We start from the raw sequence: 16,850 nt of genomic DNA, 5'->3' as shown, positions 1-16,850 counted from the left end.
GACCTACCTTCAGGAACATGCAGCTAGTTGGGATAAAATATATATATGTGAAATTTTAGTTAATATTAGCATTGATATTTTTGGTATGAGGACTGTCTTCTTTTAAGAGACAGAAATCCAAATTAGTATGAGCAAAAAAGAGGATGTACTGTTTGGTGTGACTGATAATGGCAGACAACTGGAATTAGGAATTCATTGTGGCCAGTGTCCTCACAGTTCTCTCTGTCACTTGTTTCAGTTATCTACTGCTGCATGTGGTAGGCTAAAAAATGCCTCCCCCCTGCAAAGATTCCACATTCAAATCCCTAGAACCTATACAGGTTACCTTATTTGGAAAAAGAGTCTTTGCAGATGGGATGAAGTTTTGAGATGGAGAGATTATCCTGGGTTATCTTGGTCTCTAAAAGCCATCACAATTGTCCATGTAAGAGGGAGGCAGAAGGAGATTAGACACAGGAGAGGAGAAAGAAAGGTGACCACGGAGCAGAGATTGGCAGCCACTGGAAGCTGGATGATGCAGGGAATGAATTCTCCCCTAGAGCCTCCAGAGGGAGTGTGGCCCTGCCAACACCTTGACTTCTGCCCTCCAGAACTGTGAGAGAAGAAATTTCTGATATTTGAAGCCACCAAGTCCATGATAACTAATACAGCAGTCTCAGGAAATGAATGCTCTGTGGAACAGATTACTCCAAGACTTAGAACTTAAAACAATGACAACATTTACTTTGCTCATGAATCTGCAATTTGGACTCAGCAAGAACAACTCATGTCCACTCCAGGCATCCTCTAGGGTAGCTCAAATGCTGAGAGCTGGAAACATCTGAAGACTTGGTCACAAGTCTGGTGGTTGATGCTGACTGACTGCTGGCACTCAGCTGGGCAATGCCTTCCTGTGTGGCTGTTTGGTTTCCTCACAGCATGGTGACTGGGTTCCGGGAGTGGGCACCTTGAAAGACAGAGTATGAGCACCAGGCAGGAACTCTATCACTTACTGTGAACTAGCTTTGGAAGTCATGCAGTGTTACTGCTGCTGCATTCTAGTCATTAGAAGGGGAATTAGACTCCACCTTAAATGGGAATAATGTCAAAAAGAATTTTTGGATGTCTTTTAAAACCAGCACAGTCTGTCCTCAGGTATTTCCTGACTGAGTGTATTTTACATAGGGAAACAACATTATTTCCATATGTCCTGATTGAATATATTTTACATATGGATATAACATGATTTCTGTAGGTAAAATATACCCAATATATTCCAAGACCTTTCAGAAGTCTCATATGTTATGACAGCGTTGGTGTCCAGGATCTTCACGTCTAATTCAGGCCCAGGTGCAGATGAGGCTCCTCAGGGGTGATTCCTGGAGCAGAGCTCCTTGAGTGCAGTTCTTCTAGAGGACTTGAAGACCTGTGAATAAAAGAGGCTAGTTTCATTAGTTCCTGGGGCAATATGGGCAGCTTCCGCTTCCATGGCTTATAGTACCAACTACATCCTTGGTTCCTATTCCACAATCAGCAAGGGAGAAAGGGCAAGAAACAGATGAAAAAGATCTGACAAATTCAAATTGGCTAAACATATGCCACTATAAGATTCCAAATCAAGTTGAACCAAGTATCAAAGAAGGATTGTAACACAAACCTTTAAAATAGAAAGCCCTAGAATAAAGAGAGAAACTGAGTCCAGAATAAATGCATCAAGTAAATCAGATGCTGAGACAGCAACAAAAAATTACAATCCATACTAAGGAACAGGAAGATATGGCCCAATCAAAGAAACAACCTAAGTGTCCAGATGACATAAAGGAGTTGAGACAACTAATCGTAGCTGCTCAAGCAAGTAAACTCAGTGAGATGGTTAAAGAGATTAAGGACATCAAGAGGACACTGGTTGAGCACAAAAAAGAATTTGAAGGCATACATAGAAAAATAGCAGAACTTATGGGAATGAAAGAAACAATATATGAAATTAAAAATACACTGGAGGCTTATAAGAGCAGATTTGAACAGGCATAAGGAAGAATCAGTGAACTTGAAGACAGGGCCTCTGAAAGAGAACACACTAAAGAACAGATAAAGAAAAGCATGGAAAAAATTGAACAGGGTCTCCAGGATCTAAATGATGGCAAGATATGTATCATGGGTATCCCAGAAGAAGAAGAGAAGGGAAAAAGGGCAGAAGGAATATTTGAAGATATAATTGTAGAAAACTTTCTAACCTTATTGAAGGACATAGATATCCATGTCCAAGAAGCACAGCATGCTCCCACTGAATAAATTTGAATAGACCAACTCTGAGACACATTTGACTTTCTGATTAGAATGTCAAATGCCAAAGATAAAGAGAGAATCCTGAGAGCAGCAAGAGAAAAGAGATTCATCACATACAAGGAATACCCAATATGATTAAATTCTGATTTCACATCAGAAACCATGGAAGTAAGAAAGTATTGGTATGATATATTTAAGATACTGCAAAAGAAAAACTGCCAATCAGTAATCTTATATCTGACAAGATTGTCTTTTGAAAATGAGGGCAAGTTTAGAATATTCACTGATAAACAGAAATTGAGAGAGTTTGTAACCAAGAGACTGATTTGCAGGAAATAAAGGGAGTGCGATAGCCTGAAAAGAAAAGACAGGAAAGACAAATTACACAGACTGGCAGAGTGGACAAGAAAATATATGCTGTCTATATGCTGTATGCAAGAGACTCACCTTAGACTCAAGGATATAAATAGATTGAAAGTGAAAGACTGGAAAAAATATTTCACACATGAAGTAACCAGAAAAAAGCTGAAGTAGCTATACTTATATTGGATGAAATAGACTTTAAAGCAAAGCTGTTATTAGAGACAACAAAGGCCATTATATGTTAATTAAAGGGGCAATTCACCAGGAGGAAAAAACAATCATAAATGTATATGCAACTAACTAGCATGTCCCAAATTACATAAGGCAAACACTGGCAAAACTGAAGAGAGAAATAGATGTCTCTACAATAATTGTTGGAGACTTCAATATACCACTCTCATCATTGGACAGATCATCTGGGCAGAGTATCAATAAAGAAACAGAGAGCTTGAATAATATCATAAATGAACTAAACCTAATAAACATATACAGAACATTGTACTCTCAAACAGCAGGATATACATTCTTCTCAAGTGCTCATGGATGAATCTTTCTCCAGGGTAAAACATGTTGGGTCACAAAGGAGATCTTAAATTAAAAAGATCAAAATTATAAAAAGAACTTTCTCTGATCATGATGGAATAAAGCTGAAAATCAACAACAGCAGAAGAAGGGAAAATTCACAAATATATGGAGATTAAACAACACACTTATAATTAATCAGTGGGTCAAAGAAGAAATTGCAAGAGGAAGCAACCAATATCTTGAGATGAATGAACACAAGAGCAAATTTATCAGAACCTATGGGATGCAGTGAAAACAGAGCTGAGAAGGAAATTTATGGCCCTTAATGCTTACATTAAAAAGGCAGAAAGAGGGAAGTGGATGTGACTCAAGTGATAAGGCCTCCACTTATCTTATGGGATGACCTGGGTTCAATCCCTGGGGCCTCCTGGTGAAAAAGAAGAAGAGAAAGAGTGCCTGCATGGTGAGCCAGTGACTGCCTAGCGAGCTGAGTGCCCTTGTAGTGAGCCAAATGCCTGTGTGGTGAGTTGAGTGCCCACATGGTTAGCCAGTGCCCGCTGGCAAACCAGTGCCTGCATGGCGAGCCAGTGCCTGCACAAGTGAGTCACACAGCAAGATGATGATGCAACAAAATAGGGATGAAGGGGTGAGTGAAGGTGAAGTGCAGCAGAGACCAGGAACTGAGGTGGCACAATTGACAGGGAACCTCTGTCCATATCAGAGGTCCCCAGGATCAAATCCTGGTGAATCCTAGAGGAGAAGGAGGAGAAGAGAAGACAAAAAGAGAAATAGATACAGAAGATCACACAGCGCATGGACACAAACAGCAAAAACAGCAGAGCAGGGAAGGGGGAGGAGGGAAAAAGCACAGATCCAATAAGTACAGGGATATAAAAGCACAATGGGATGAAATAAGTGAAATTATATATATATGTATATATATATAAAAGAAAGAGCTAAAATCAACAAGCTCGCTACACAGCTGGAGGAACTAGAAAAAGAAGAGCAAATTATTCCCAAAGCAAGCAGAAGGAATGAAATAACAAAGATCAGAGCAGAAATAAATGAAATTGAGAACAAACAAACAAAACCTAATAGAATCAACAAAGCCAAAAGCTGGTTCTTCAAGATCAATAAAATCGACAGACCCTTAGCTAGAATGACAAAGAAAAAAATGATTGAATATACAAATACATAAAATCAGATATGTAAATGGGAACATTACTATTAATCCCACTGGAAAAAAAAGGGATCATAAGAGGATCCTATGAACAATTGCATGCCAACAAACTAGACAATGTAGATGGAATGGAAAAATTCCTAGGAGCATACAAACTACCTACACTGCTCCTAGGAGAAATAGAAGATCTCAATGACCCAGTCACAAGCAAAGAGATTGAAAACTCATCAAGCAGCTCCCTAAAATGAAAAGCCCTGGACAAGATGGCTTTACAGGTGAATTCTAGCAAGCATTCAAAGAAGATTCAGTACCAGATTCACTTCCAAAGTTTGAACAGGAAGGAATGCCACCAAATTCATCCTAATACCAAAGCCAGATAAAGATATTATGAAAAAAGAAAATTGCAGACTCATTTTCCCAATGAATACAGATGGAAAAATCCTCAACAAACTATCATAAATCAAATTCAACAACACATTAAAAGAATTATTCATTATCATCAAGAGGGTTTTATACCAGGCATACAATGGTGATTCAACACAAGAAAATCAATCAGTGTAATACACCACATTGGTAAACCAAAGAAGAAAGTCACATGATCATCCTGATTCACGCTGAAAAGGCATTTGAAAAAATCCAACATCCTTTCTTGATAAAAACACTCCAAAAGATAGGAATCAAAGGAAACTTTCTCAACATGATACTGGGCATATATAAAAAACCTATAGCTAACATTGTACTCAATGGTGAAAGACTGAAAGCTTTCCTGTTGAGATTGGGAACAAGACAATGATGCTCACTAAAACCCCTGTTATTCGCTATAAAGCTAGAGGTTCTAGCTAGGGCAATTAGGTAAGAAAAAGAAATAGAAGTGTCCAAATTGGAAAAGAAGAAGTAAAACTTTTTCTATTTGCAGTTATGATCCTATACCTAGAAAATCCCGAAACCACTTCAACAAAGCTACTAGAGCTAATAAATGAATTCAGCAGAGTGGCGGGAAACAGGATAAATATGTAAAAATAGTAGTGTTTATATATAGTAGTAATGAGCAATCTGAGGTGGAAGTTAGGAAAAAATTTCATTTATGATAGTAACAAAAAGAATCAAATATTTAAGAATACATCTAAGTAAGGATGTCAAACACTTGTATTCAGAAAACTACAATTCATTGCTAAAAGAAATTGGAGACCTAAATAAATGGAAGAATGTTCTGTGTTCATGGATGGGAAGACTAAGTACCATTAAGATGTCAATTCTACATAAAATGATATACAGATTCAGTGCAATCCTGATAAAAATTACAACAGCCTTTTTTTTTTTTTAAAAAAGGAAAACCCAATTATCAAATTTATTTGGAAGAGTAAGGGCCCCCAAAGAGACAAAAACATCTTAAAAAGGAAGAACAAAGTTGAAGGACTCTCACTTCTGGACTTTGATTACATGACCTAGCTAAGTGGTAAAAATAGCATGGAACTGGCATAAAGATAGACATGTGGACCAATGGAGCCAAAGTGATGGTTCAGAAACATACCATCACATCTCTGGTCAAGTGATTTTTGATAAGGCTGTCAAACCCTCCCAGTTGGAGCAGAACAGCATTTTCAACAAAGGGTGCTGGGAGAACTGGATATCCATATCCAAAGAAATAAAGAGGACCCCTACCTCACACCTTATACAAAAATTAACGCAAAATGGATCTAAGACCTAAATATAAAAGTGAGATCCATAAAACTCCTAGAAGAAAATGTAGAGAAATATCTTCAAGACCTGGTGGTATGTGGTGGTTTCTTAGACCTTACAATGAAAGCATAAGCAATGAAACAAAAAATGGATAAATGGGACTTCCTCAAACTTAAACACTTTTGTTCTTCAAAGGACTTTGTCAATGAGGTGAAAAGGCAACCCACTCAATCAGAGAAAATATTTGGAAACCACATATCCAATAAGAGTTTGATTTCCTTGCCACATAAAACGGTCATACAACTCAACAATAAAAGAGCAAGCAATCCAATTAAAAAATGGGCAAAAGACTTAAATAGGCATTTCTCCCAAGAGGAAATACAAATGGTGAAAAAGCACATGAAAAAATGTTCAATATCACTAGCTATTAAGGAAATGCAAATCAGAACTACAATGAGATATCATCTCACATCTCACAGAATGGTCATTATCTTAAAATAAACAGAAAACAGCAAGTGCTGGAGAGGATGTGGAGAAACAGGAACACTCCTTCACTGTTGGTGGGTATGTAGAATGGTGCAGACTTTATTGAATACAATCTGGCTGTTCCTCAGGAAGCTAAATATAGAAATGCTGTATGATCCCACAATCCCTTTACTAGGAATATATCCAGAAGAACTGAAAACAGTGATATGAACAGACATTTGCACATTGATGATCATAGTGGCATTATTCACAATTGCCAAAAGATGGAAACAATCCAAGTGTCCATTAACCAATGAATGCATAAACGAAATGTGATATATACATATAGTGGATACTGTGCTGCTGTAAGAAGAAGTGAAATTGGGACACATATGACAACATGGATGAAGGACATTATGCTGAGAGAAGTAAGCCAGACAAAAGGACAAATATTTTATGGTCTCATTAATATGAACTAAATACGATGAATAAGCACATGGAGTTAAAACCTATTCTATAGATTACTAGGAGACAGGATGAGGGCTGAGAATGGATACTGATGCTTAATGTATGTAAAATTTTCAATTAGCTTGACTATGAAAGTATGGAAATGGATAATGTTAATGGTAACACATAAGAGTGAGTATAAGTAACATGCCTGGTTTATAAATGGGATTGTGTCCGTAAGGGTAGTCTAGGGATGTAAATGTCAATTGAAAGAAAGCCAGAGAACAGTTTAGCGACTGAATAATATTGAAAACCTGGAGGTGGGTGAAGACTGTGGTTAATAATAGAAATACAAGAATATTATTTTATGAACTGAATAAATATACATCACTATTACAAGGTGGTAAGAATATAGTCATACATGAGAAAATAGAATTAATGTAACTTTTGGACTATAGTGAACATCAATATTGTAATATTCTTGTATCAATTTCAAAGAAGGTACTATATCAATGAAACATTCAATGGTTTACTGGGGTGATGAGTACAACTCTGTGATGAAAGTGAGAGCCACTGAGTGTACACTTTGGATAGAATGTACAAGGCATGATGCTGAACAACATAGTGAATCATGTGGTGGAAGATGGACCGTGGTTAATAGTGCAAATATGAGAGTGTTCTCTCATGAGCTATAACAAAGCTACAATACTAATACATGGTGTTAACAAGAGGGGTTGTATGGAAAAAATATACCAAGTGTATACTAGGGACCATAGTTAGTGGTAATAGTCTGATTACGTTCTTTTATAATCTGTAACAAATACTCCACAACAATGTAAGGTGTTGGTGGAGGGGTGATGTATGGAAATTCTGCACATTGTGCATGCTTGTTTTTTAAGCTCATAACTTCTCTAATGAAGAAAATTTCAATAATCAGAAAACAAACCAAAAAAAGCAACCTATAAATAAGAAAACAATTTCAAAAAAAGAGAGAGGTCAAAAATATACAAAGAAGATTTAAAGGAAAACATTTTTTGCAGAGGTTATTCAGGTAGTCAAGAGGCATAAATTGATTGCCTCCTGTTTCCAAGTTCTGCCGGGCAATGGGAAGCAGCAGTGTGTTAGAGACAATCCTTTCCCTCCAAAACCCTCTATCTCATATCTTAGCTTCAAGTTGCCCTCCCTTATGGATTTCCCAGAGACTTTTGTTCTAATCTTCCCAAGGAAGCAAAGTAACATTTGATTTGTCTCTGACTGTGGCAGTGTCTAGAGAGCTTTTTGTGTTAGACTCAGGAGCAATTGAATCCATCAGCTGGTTACTATATAGATATAATATGGGGCTGATTGGAGACCACAGCTTGTCATTGACTTGACTGATGAATTCACTTGATAGATTTAACTCTTACATTTCTGCCCAAAGTGACCATTAGAAATAATTAAGCCTTATTCAACTTGGGACAGTAGGACTTAAAAAAACAGCTTTGTGAGCTGTGACTTTTTTTTAAGTCTATTTTTAAAAAGTGTTTATTAATTTATGTATTTAGTTTGAAATTTCCGGGGGTGTTTTTTTAGGTTGAGGGATGAATTTACATACGAGTCGTGAAATGCTGAATAAGCATTTCTGCAGCTCATGGCAGAGTGAGGAGTCCTGGGGGCTGGCTGCAGAGACGAGGGCCAGGCTGGCCAGCCCCTTAGGTTCCGCTGCCTTTCTCTGGGCACCAGGTTGCCCCTAGATGAACCTGAAATCGTAATACTTGTCTTGCTGTGTGACTGGAAGGTCAAATGTACTAATAAAGTATGGGAGGTGTCTGCATGCTGTCTGATGTACAGATGTTGAAGAATTATTTGTTCCCTTTTCTTTCTTTGTCCTCTCCCCTCCCTCTTCTCCCAGCTGCAACATGTCAGAAAACACTATGTAAAGTGCGGATGCCTCTTAAGAGTCTCTCTGCCAGGAGTTAGCATCAGTACATGCAGAAAATAAGATAAAATGATTTGGCTTCTTATTTTCCGTTTGGCAGAAACAGCTTATTTGCACATAGCCTGATTTCTTTTGAGTTTTAAAAAATTTGGAAATAACAAAGTTATATGTATTTATATAAACATGCAAATTGTAATGAAGTATTTAAAGCTGGACTATTCTTCTCAACTTCCTATGGTAAACTGCTTTTCTTCTCTGCTGTCTAAATGTCATGACCTTGAGTCTCTAATTCTTTGTCTGCTGCCCTATTGCATGATATTAGGTGACATTGAGAAAGGAAATTGAAACTCAGGTTGGGCTTTGAAAGAATTGGGTTATCCTTGTTTGGAGGGTGGAAGGGAAAAAAAAAAAAACAGTACGAAAGACAAGACTGAGGGAGACAAGGAGAGATGGAAAGACATTTTGTGCTCTGGGCATTTTTCTGTGGGCCTCTGCTCTTTTGTGATATGCAACTTCATGGCCAGAGAGGATTAGGGTGGAATTCCCAGGTAATAATTTAATTTTTCCATTTCAAATGGTCAGTTAAAAACATGACATCCATTTCCTCTACACAATGGCAATGATATGGCGCCCCTGCTCCTTCAGCATCCTTGAGCATCACTGGGCAGCTGATTTGTTTTTCTAAACTGTCTAGTCACTTAATTAAATCCTGCATCCCTTCCAATAAAAAACTGACAACAAATACACGACCAGCACATTCTAGATGACTGAGAGGCACGACAGAAGGAAACCTTGAGTTGCTGTTCCCTCCAGGTTTAGCAAGCTTCTGTGCTCGGTCTCCTGCCTTGCTGTTTGTGTGGAGCTCTCCCAGATGTGTATGCTCTCTCTGCTTGTTGGCTCATCCAGCTTCTACTCCTGAATCTGGGGGCTTAGAGAAAGAAGTGAATATATAAGCTGTTCTAAGAGGCTTTGTCTTTGGGAGATGATTTGTGACCCAATTTTATTTCCCTTAGTTATGTAGAGAAGTTTGAGCACTTTGTAAGAATTGGAAACAGACATCTTTATGGTATATAAATATTGTTTTACTCTGCTGGGCTGCTGAATTGCAATATACCAGAAATGGGTTGGCTTTTACAGTGGGGATTTATTAACGTGCAAGCTTGCAGTTCTGAGGTCATGACAGTGTCCAGATTAGAGCATTATCAGGTGATACTTTCGCCCTGAAGACTGGCTGCTGGTGATCCAGGACTCTTCTGTCCCATGGCAGGGCACATGGTGATGTCTGCTGGCCTCTCCCTTCTTTTCTGGCTTTCATTGCTTCAGCTTCTGGCTTCTGGCTCTCTCTCTCTGCTTCTGTGGGTTTCTCTCTGTCTCTCCCTCTCTGTATTCATCCTGTTCATGAAGGATGCCAGTAAGAGGATGAAGACCCATGCTGGGGCATGCCCTTAACTGAAGTGACCTCCTCAAAAGGTTCCACCTACAGCTGTGAGAGTGTGATTTTCTGGGGTACATACAGTCTCAAACTACCATAAATATGTGAATGTTTCACCAAGGTTTTCATTTGGAAGGAGGTAGACCTAACGGCGTCACATGAGCGGTAGGTAGAAAGCTATAGGAGGAATCATTCTTCTCTGCCTTGGTGCTGGTACTGGGGTCCTGTGCACAGATGGAAGGAGCAGGAGCCTTATAAGGTTTGGAACCAACCAGGGGAGTGTGAAGTGAGTCCTGTCTCTTCTTGCTGGCTGTTTGCCTCACTGAGCCACTGGTATGAGGGACTGCAGTGATCTGTTGTGGTCATATTTGTCATGGTGGAAAGATAGACCAAAGTGCTAAAGGCAGCAAGGCATTTGTTAGGAGTAGGGCAGAGCAGAGTAGTAAAATAAGCAGCAGTGAAAAATAGAGACTGCCTCAGCCATCTCCTGGTTGCCAAAGTCTATATACGCCACATACTGAGCCCCTTTCAGTTTTATGGGTTAGTTAGCTTGGCCACCCATCCTGGAAATATGTCTGTCAGATAATTCTGTGACTTCCTTACTTCATTTGGCCTGCTTATCTTCTCCTGAGGACTGTGTTTTTTGTTTTTTTTAAATAATAAACTTTATTTTTGGAGAAGTTTTAGATTACAGAAAAGTTACATTGAAAGTATTGGAGATTCCCACATAACCCAGCCCCTCCTCCAACCACATGTTCCCCTATTAATGACATCTTACATGAGTATGGTAAATTTGTTACAATTGATGAACCAATGTTAAAGCAATGCTGCTAACCAAGGTCTGTAGTTAACATTATTTGTGCTGAGGATTGTTTTTATTTTACACTTGTTTTAAGATGGTCAAATAGCTCCATTAATAAGAAAATAGTCCTGAATTTGTGGCATCACTTTAGTTTCCTGTAATACTGTGTAGAATGTCCAACCTATGATCCAAAGGCTAACTGTATTTTTCCTGCCATCCCTCTATAAATTCCTGGTCTTCATTACATCTCAGCCCAGCTGCCCTTGCAGTATTTCCTTCTGCAATGAATGGCACCAGCCTTAACCCAACAACTCAAGAAGGAAACTGGGAATTTGTCCTGGACACTCACCTCCCTCTGGACATTGGCCACTAAAGCTGGTAGATTTCACCTCCTAAATATCCCTTTTTTCTGTTTAGGTCTCAGCCCTACTCCTACCACCCTTGTCCAGGCTCTCATCGATTTTTGCCTGGATTAGCACACTAGTCTTCCATTCTTGCCCCACTCCAATTTATCTTTCACATTATAGCTGGTCTTTCTACAATGCATATAAGGTCCCTGTCTTACTTCAGCTCTTTCCACCATTAGCACGTCTTTGAGGATAAATGTTAAACTTGGCCTACAGCGACACCTTCTCCACCTTATCCTTGCCATACCTTCTTTGCCACAAACAGCTTTCCCTCTAGCCCTTCAGTGATTCCTGGAGGCAGTGTGCCTTTTCACATACTCTTACACATCTGCTTGAACTCAACATTCTCCTCCATCTTAGATCCTATGAGTCCCTCATGACTTGGTTTCAGTGTCATTTCTTTTGGGTGCTCTCACATTTCTCTATCCTCATACATAATATGTGGTAATGTAGCTATTGGCTGTCCCCCTGACTGAATTCTAAGTTGCCTGGGGGAGAGAAAGAAACCCTGTCTAATTTTAATATTTATCCCAAACACTTAGCATAGTGCCTGGTCAAAGTAGACTCTTAAGAAATGGTTGTTGGGTGGACAAAGGAATGTTCAAAGTACATCTTATCTATGCATGATGATTATTATCACTATCAAGTTAATGAGAATTGATACTACTACTAATAGAATCATAAAATATTAATACTTTTCAAGTTAAATAATTAAAAACCTGACAACAAAGTCAGGTGCTGTCATTTACAAACTGTATAGACTTGGGTAAATCACTTCGTCTTTCCAAGCTTCAATTTTCCCATTTGTAGAATGGGATAATAGGGCTGTTTGCAGAATTAAAGGAAATGGTCCATGCTATGTATTTGGCTTATAGATAATTCTGAATAAATGTTGGTCATGACAATTAAAATCACCAGTAAAATATTTAGAAATTATGGGTGTATATAGGTAATCTTTTAATCTTGTCTGTGTTTTTCTGTTCACATTTGCCTGCAGTTATGTTACTGTCTTAGCAACTGCTGGGATACATTAGAATGCTTTACTTTCATGATTTTTGGGAGTAGAGAAAAACCAGAAAGCTCATAACAGAGGAACTTTCAAAAAATTTCATAGTAGACAAACAAAGTTATTTTCCGTCACGGCAATGTATTGGGTGGATTGACCTTTAGCAGTTGATGACAGTGATGTAGCGGAAGGGACAGTTTTCCACTTGACCTTTATACAATGTACCAGCTTGTCTCCTAACACAAAATAAGTTGCATTTGACAGGCTTGATAGAACACTAACCTGACAGAAGCTTATTGTTTGGAAGGAGAAAGACACTGAAACAGCCTCCGTTAGCTATAGAACGTGGCGACTTTCCTATACCCAAGGGTGACTTAGAAATGACTACTACTTAAGTCACTGCCAGAACATTTAGTGTAATTAGTTCCCCTGGGAGTTTATTTTTAAATGAGTTTTGCTCATAATTAATTTTTATTGCCATGGACGTGGTTACTTTGCATGCATTGCATTGTATTCTTTTGATTTTTCTTTCTTTGTTAGTGCTTCCTCTTTACTTTGCCATTCAGCACAGGGAGTTTTTCTCTCATCCTTTCTATGGCTTTCCCCCACCCTCATGTATTGCATTTTATTATTCTTTTGTCTTTAATCTCTCTCTTTTTTAAAAAAAATTGGGATAACATATATACAACATAAATTTCCCATCTCAACCACTCCCAAGATTAATGGCACAGTTCAGTGGCATTAATTACATTTATGATGTTGTGCTACCTTAAACACCATCTATTACCAAAACTCTTTCTTCAGCCCAAGCAGAAACCCTGAACCTTTTTTGCATTAACTCCGCATTCTCCTCCCCCATCTCATTACTGGTAATCTGTACTTTATTTTCTGAGTTTAAAAGTTTGCATACGATAGTTAATTCACATAGGTGGAATCACACATCAGTTCATGGACATGTGTTGTTTCAATCTTTTGGCTATAATGAATAATGATGCCATGGATATTAGTGTAAAAATATCTACTCAAGTCCCTGTTTTCAATTCTTTAGGATAATATACCTAGAAGTGGGATTGCCAAGTAATATGGTAGTCTATGTTTAACTTTCTGAGGATCCACCAAACCGTCTTCTTCCACAGTGGCTGCTCCATTTTATATTCCTATCAGCAATGTGTGAGTGCTCCCATTTCTCCACATCCTCTCCAACATTTGGTATTTTACATTTTCTTTAATATTAACCATTCTAGGGGTATGAAATGGTATCTCATTGTGTTTTTGATTTGCATTTCTCTAATGGTAAAGGATGTTGGGCATCTTTTCATGTGCTTTTTGGTCATTTGTATATCTGCTTTAGAGAAATATCTATTCAAGTCCTTTGCCCATATTAAGATTTGGGTTGTTTATCATTTTGTTCTTGAGTTGTAAGAGTTCTTTATTATATTCTGGATATAAAACCCTTATCAGATATGTGCGTTCCAAGTATCTTCTCAAATTCTATAGGTTGTCTTTTCATGTTCTTGACAATATAATGTGAAAAATATTTTAAATTTCATGAAGTCCAATTTATCTATTTTTTTCTTTCATTCTTTTTTTTTAAAGATTTATTTTTTAAATTTATTTATCCCCTCCCCCCTTGCTGTTTGCTTGTTGTCTGCTCTCTGTGTCCATTCGCTGCATGTTCTTCTGTGTCTGCTTGTCTCCCTTTGTTGTGTCATCTTGCTGCACCAGCCCTCCATGGGTGTAGGCCGTCAGCTCTCCACGGGCACAGGCTGTCAGCTCTCTGCAGGTGCGAGCCAGCTTGCCTTCACAAGGAGGCCCTGGGAAGCAAACCCAGGGGCTCCCATATGGTAGATAGGAGCCCAATCTGTTGAGCCATATCTGCTTCTCTTTCATTGTTTGTTTTTAGATCAGGTGATTGGTTTGCACTTTCAATGATAATCCAGTCAGGCCCTTCTATGTATGCTACCTAAAGCCCTATGAATTTTCCAGTCTGTTTGGTGAAAACAGACATCATTCTTAGCTCTTTGTGAGCACTAGGCAAGGGCACTGTTGCCTCTAATCCTTTTGGAAGTGTCTTTCCTCTGCTGAGTGTAGTTTCCTCACAAGCATGTGCTGATCTTTACTCAGATCAATACTTGAGGGGCATCCTTTGCAGATCATTCATGCTCTCTCTATGTGTGGCTCTCTTCTGTCTGTAACTCTGTCCTGCAAACTCTAGCTGTCTTGATTTTCATGGACTGTCATTTCCCTCTCCTCAACCTAGAGAGCCACCAGGCTCTTTTTAGGTTCCTCCTTCCTGTGGTTTGGCCTGGAAACTCTCAATAGGGATCATCTTGCGTGATTCACAAATGTTAGGGTTAACTGCCATTGTTGCCTGATGTCCAGTGTCTTTCAAGCTGCTGTTTCATTTGCTTTGCCTGTTTTATGGTGTTTTAAATGGGAGAGTCAGTCTGGTCCCAGTTACTCCTTCTTGGTCTGAGGTAGAAGCACAGAATTATTTTCTTTATTTGGACTCTAGCAATCTAGGTTCAGTGGCCCCACTTCTCCCTCCATGTCCGGCTGTCTCTGCCAGACACCTGGGTTCTTCTCAGACCCCAGAATTCAGTTTTCCTTTGCTTCTTTTTTTTGTTGTTGTTGTTGGTTAGGTTCCATCAAATTGTTTTAATTCTTATTGACTTATTCTCCTGATCTACTGTTCTTCTTTCTGCAGGTCACTTTTCAACCCCTTCATTTTCCTGGTTTGTAGTTTACTTAGGTCTTGCTTCTGCGTATGAATCCTTCTATAAGTTGTACCAAAAGTGTCCTGAGAGATATTTTTCTCCTTCTTTGGCTTGAGAGCTTTGGGCATTTTCATTGATAACTTATAAAAGTCATCTGATGCCAGGTGTGTCCTCCTCAAAACCAGATCCAATGAGGGGCCCATCTCTTCCAATTCAATTTGAGGTGTTCTGCAGTCAGATTTCTTCAACAGCAGTTTATAGCTTTGAAAGTCTATCTTCCCATTCAGTGCTGTGAAGTGCGGAACATACTCTAAACCAGCAAGGTGGATATTTGATACTGCGGGACCTCTGAAGAAATCAATAAGAAGATTGTTTAGTTTCCTATAGTCTTCAGTCACATCAAAATCATCACCAGCAAATATGAACATAGGTTTATTCCCTCAGGACATTTACTGTTCTTAATATCTTTCAGAGAAACAAATTTCTTGATACCTAATTCAATCATATCCAGCACATGGTAGTCATACATACGACCTATTACTGGATTATGTGGCCGCTTCTTATTATGGGAGCCAAACATGAATAGAGAACAATCTGACTTCTTTGAAAAGAATTCCAGTGATGTCTGAGCCTCAAATGGTCTTGTAATATTTTTCTTTTCAGACAGAACTTCATATGGTTACTTCAGAGCATACACATCTCTAAGTACTTGGGTCACTGTTGCATTTGCATTTCCCCCTTTAATCAGCATGGCATTTTTTATATTTTCACTGCGTTTTGGTTTTCTCTTCTCAAGAAATCTCTTGGCCCTTTTCATTTTGGGCTTTATCACTCGATCCAAAGCGTCCATCGCTACCCCAACCCGAGGCCGGCGACACATGTGCATGACGCCCTATGAGAGATAAGCCTGCGCTGGGAACAGGTGGAACCGGAAGCTGTCCTTCCTTTGCTTCTTTGTTATCCCTCCAAGGTGCTCTCTTCCAGGCTTTGCTGCTGCTGCTCTGACAGTCTGGGATAACTCTGCCTGCCTGAAGCCCAGTGTCTTTTCTCTCAACAGCATCTGTTTTGTCTATTGCTTCATTTTTTACTTCTGCTAAACTTTACCACCTCCCTTTCACTTTCTACCTTTGGGTAATTTTCCTTTAAGGATTTTCTACACGAAAGCTAAAATTTAAACTTTTAAAGTTTGCTCCTTTTCCCAGATAGCTCTCAGAAGCATTTAGAGAATGCCCTGTGGTTGAACTTTGCGGATTTTGGTGGAGGAAACTGCTCCTGAGAATCAGTTGACTTAGGTGCAGCCAACTGCATTGGTAACCACAGGTAATTTACTTCACCTCTTTAGGAAGACCGTGGAAGGATTTGGTTGCTTATGGTGTGGTGGAATCTCATTACATTTTTATTTGGGGTGGATGGCAACTGTTGGTCCCAATCGTGGAAATTAAAAATGGAAAATGGACTTGTCATTCTGAAACTTTTCCCTACTGATTTTCCAGGGTCACGTTTGTCATAACATGACAATTTGCCTCTTCGTTAAATGGTACAGTGACACCTGACCTGCCCACCTTGCTGAGCTGATGTGAGACACCAATGAAATTAGAGATATGAGAAACATACTGATTGAAACACTACCTATGGTTGTTTCT

At 38.9% G+C, this 16,850-nt stretch overlaps 1 protein-coding gene and 1 pseudogene across 1 annotated transcript in view; one reads left to right on the top strand and one right to left on the bottom strand.

Moving 5' to 3' along the window:
* DISC1 (DISC1 scaffold protein) overlaps positions 1–16,850 on the top strand; it is a 373,484-nt gene that overhangs the window by 18,616 nt on the left and 338,018 nt on the right. The gene's annotated exons all lie outside the window — the stretch shown is intronic.
* Positions 15,171–16,058, bottom strand: LOC139436262 (ribosome production factor 2 homolog pseudogene; annotated as a pseudogene).

Source organism: Dasypus novemcinctus, chromosome 13, assembly GCF_030445035.2.
Source record: "Dasypus novemcinctus isolate mDasNov1 chromosome 13, mDasNov1.1.hap2, whole genome shotgun sequence".
Taxonomy (NCBI): Eukaryota; Metazoa; Chordata; class Mammalia; order Cingulata; family Dasypodidae; genus Dasypus; species Dasypus novemcinctus.
The sequence above is the reverse complement of the archived record's forward strand: the minus strand, read 5'-3'. Positions and strand labels throughout refer to the sequence as shown.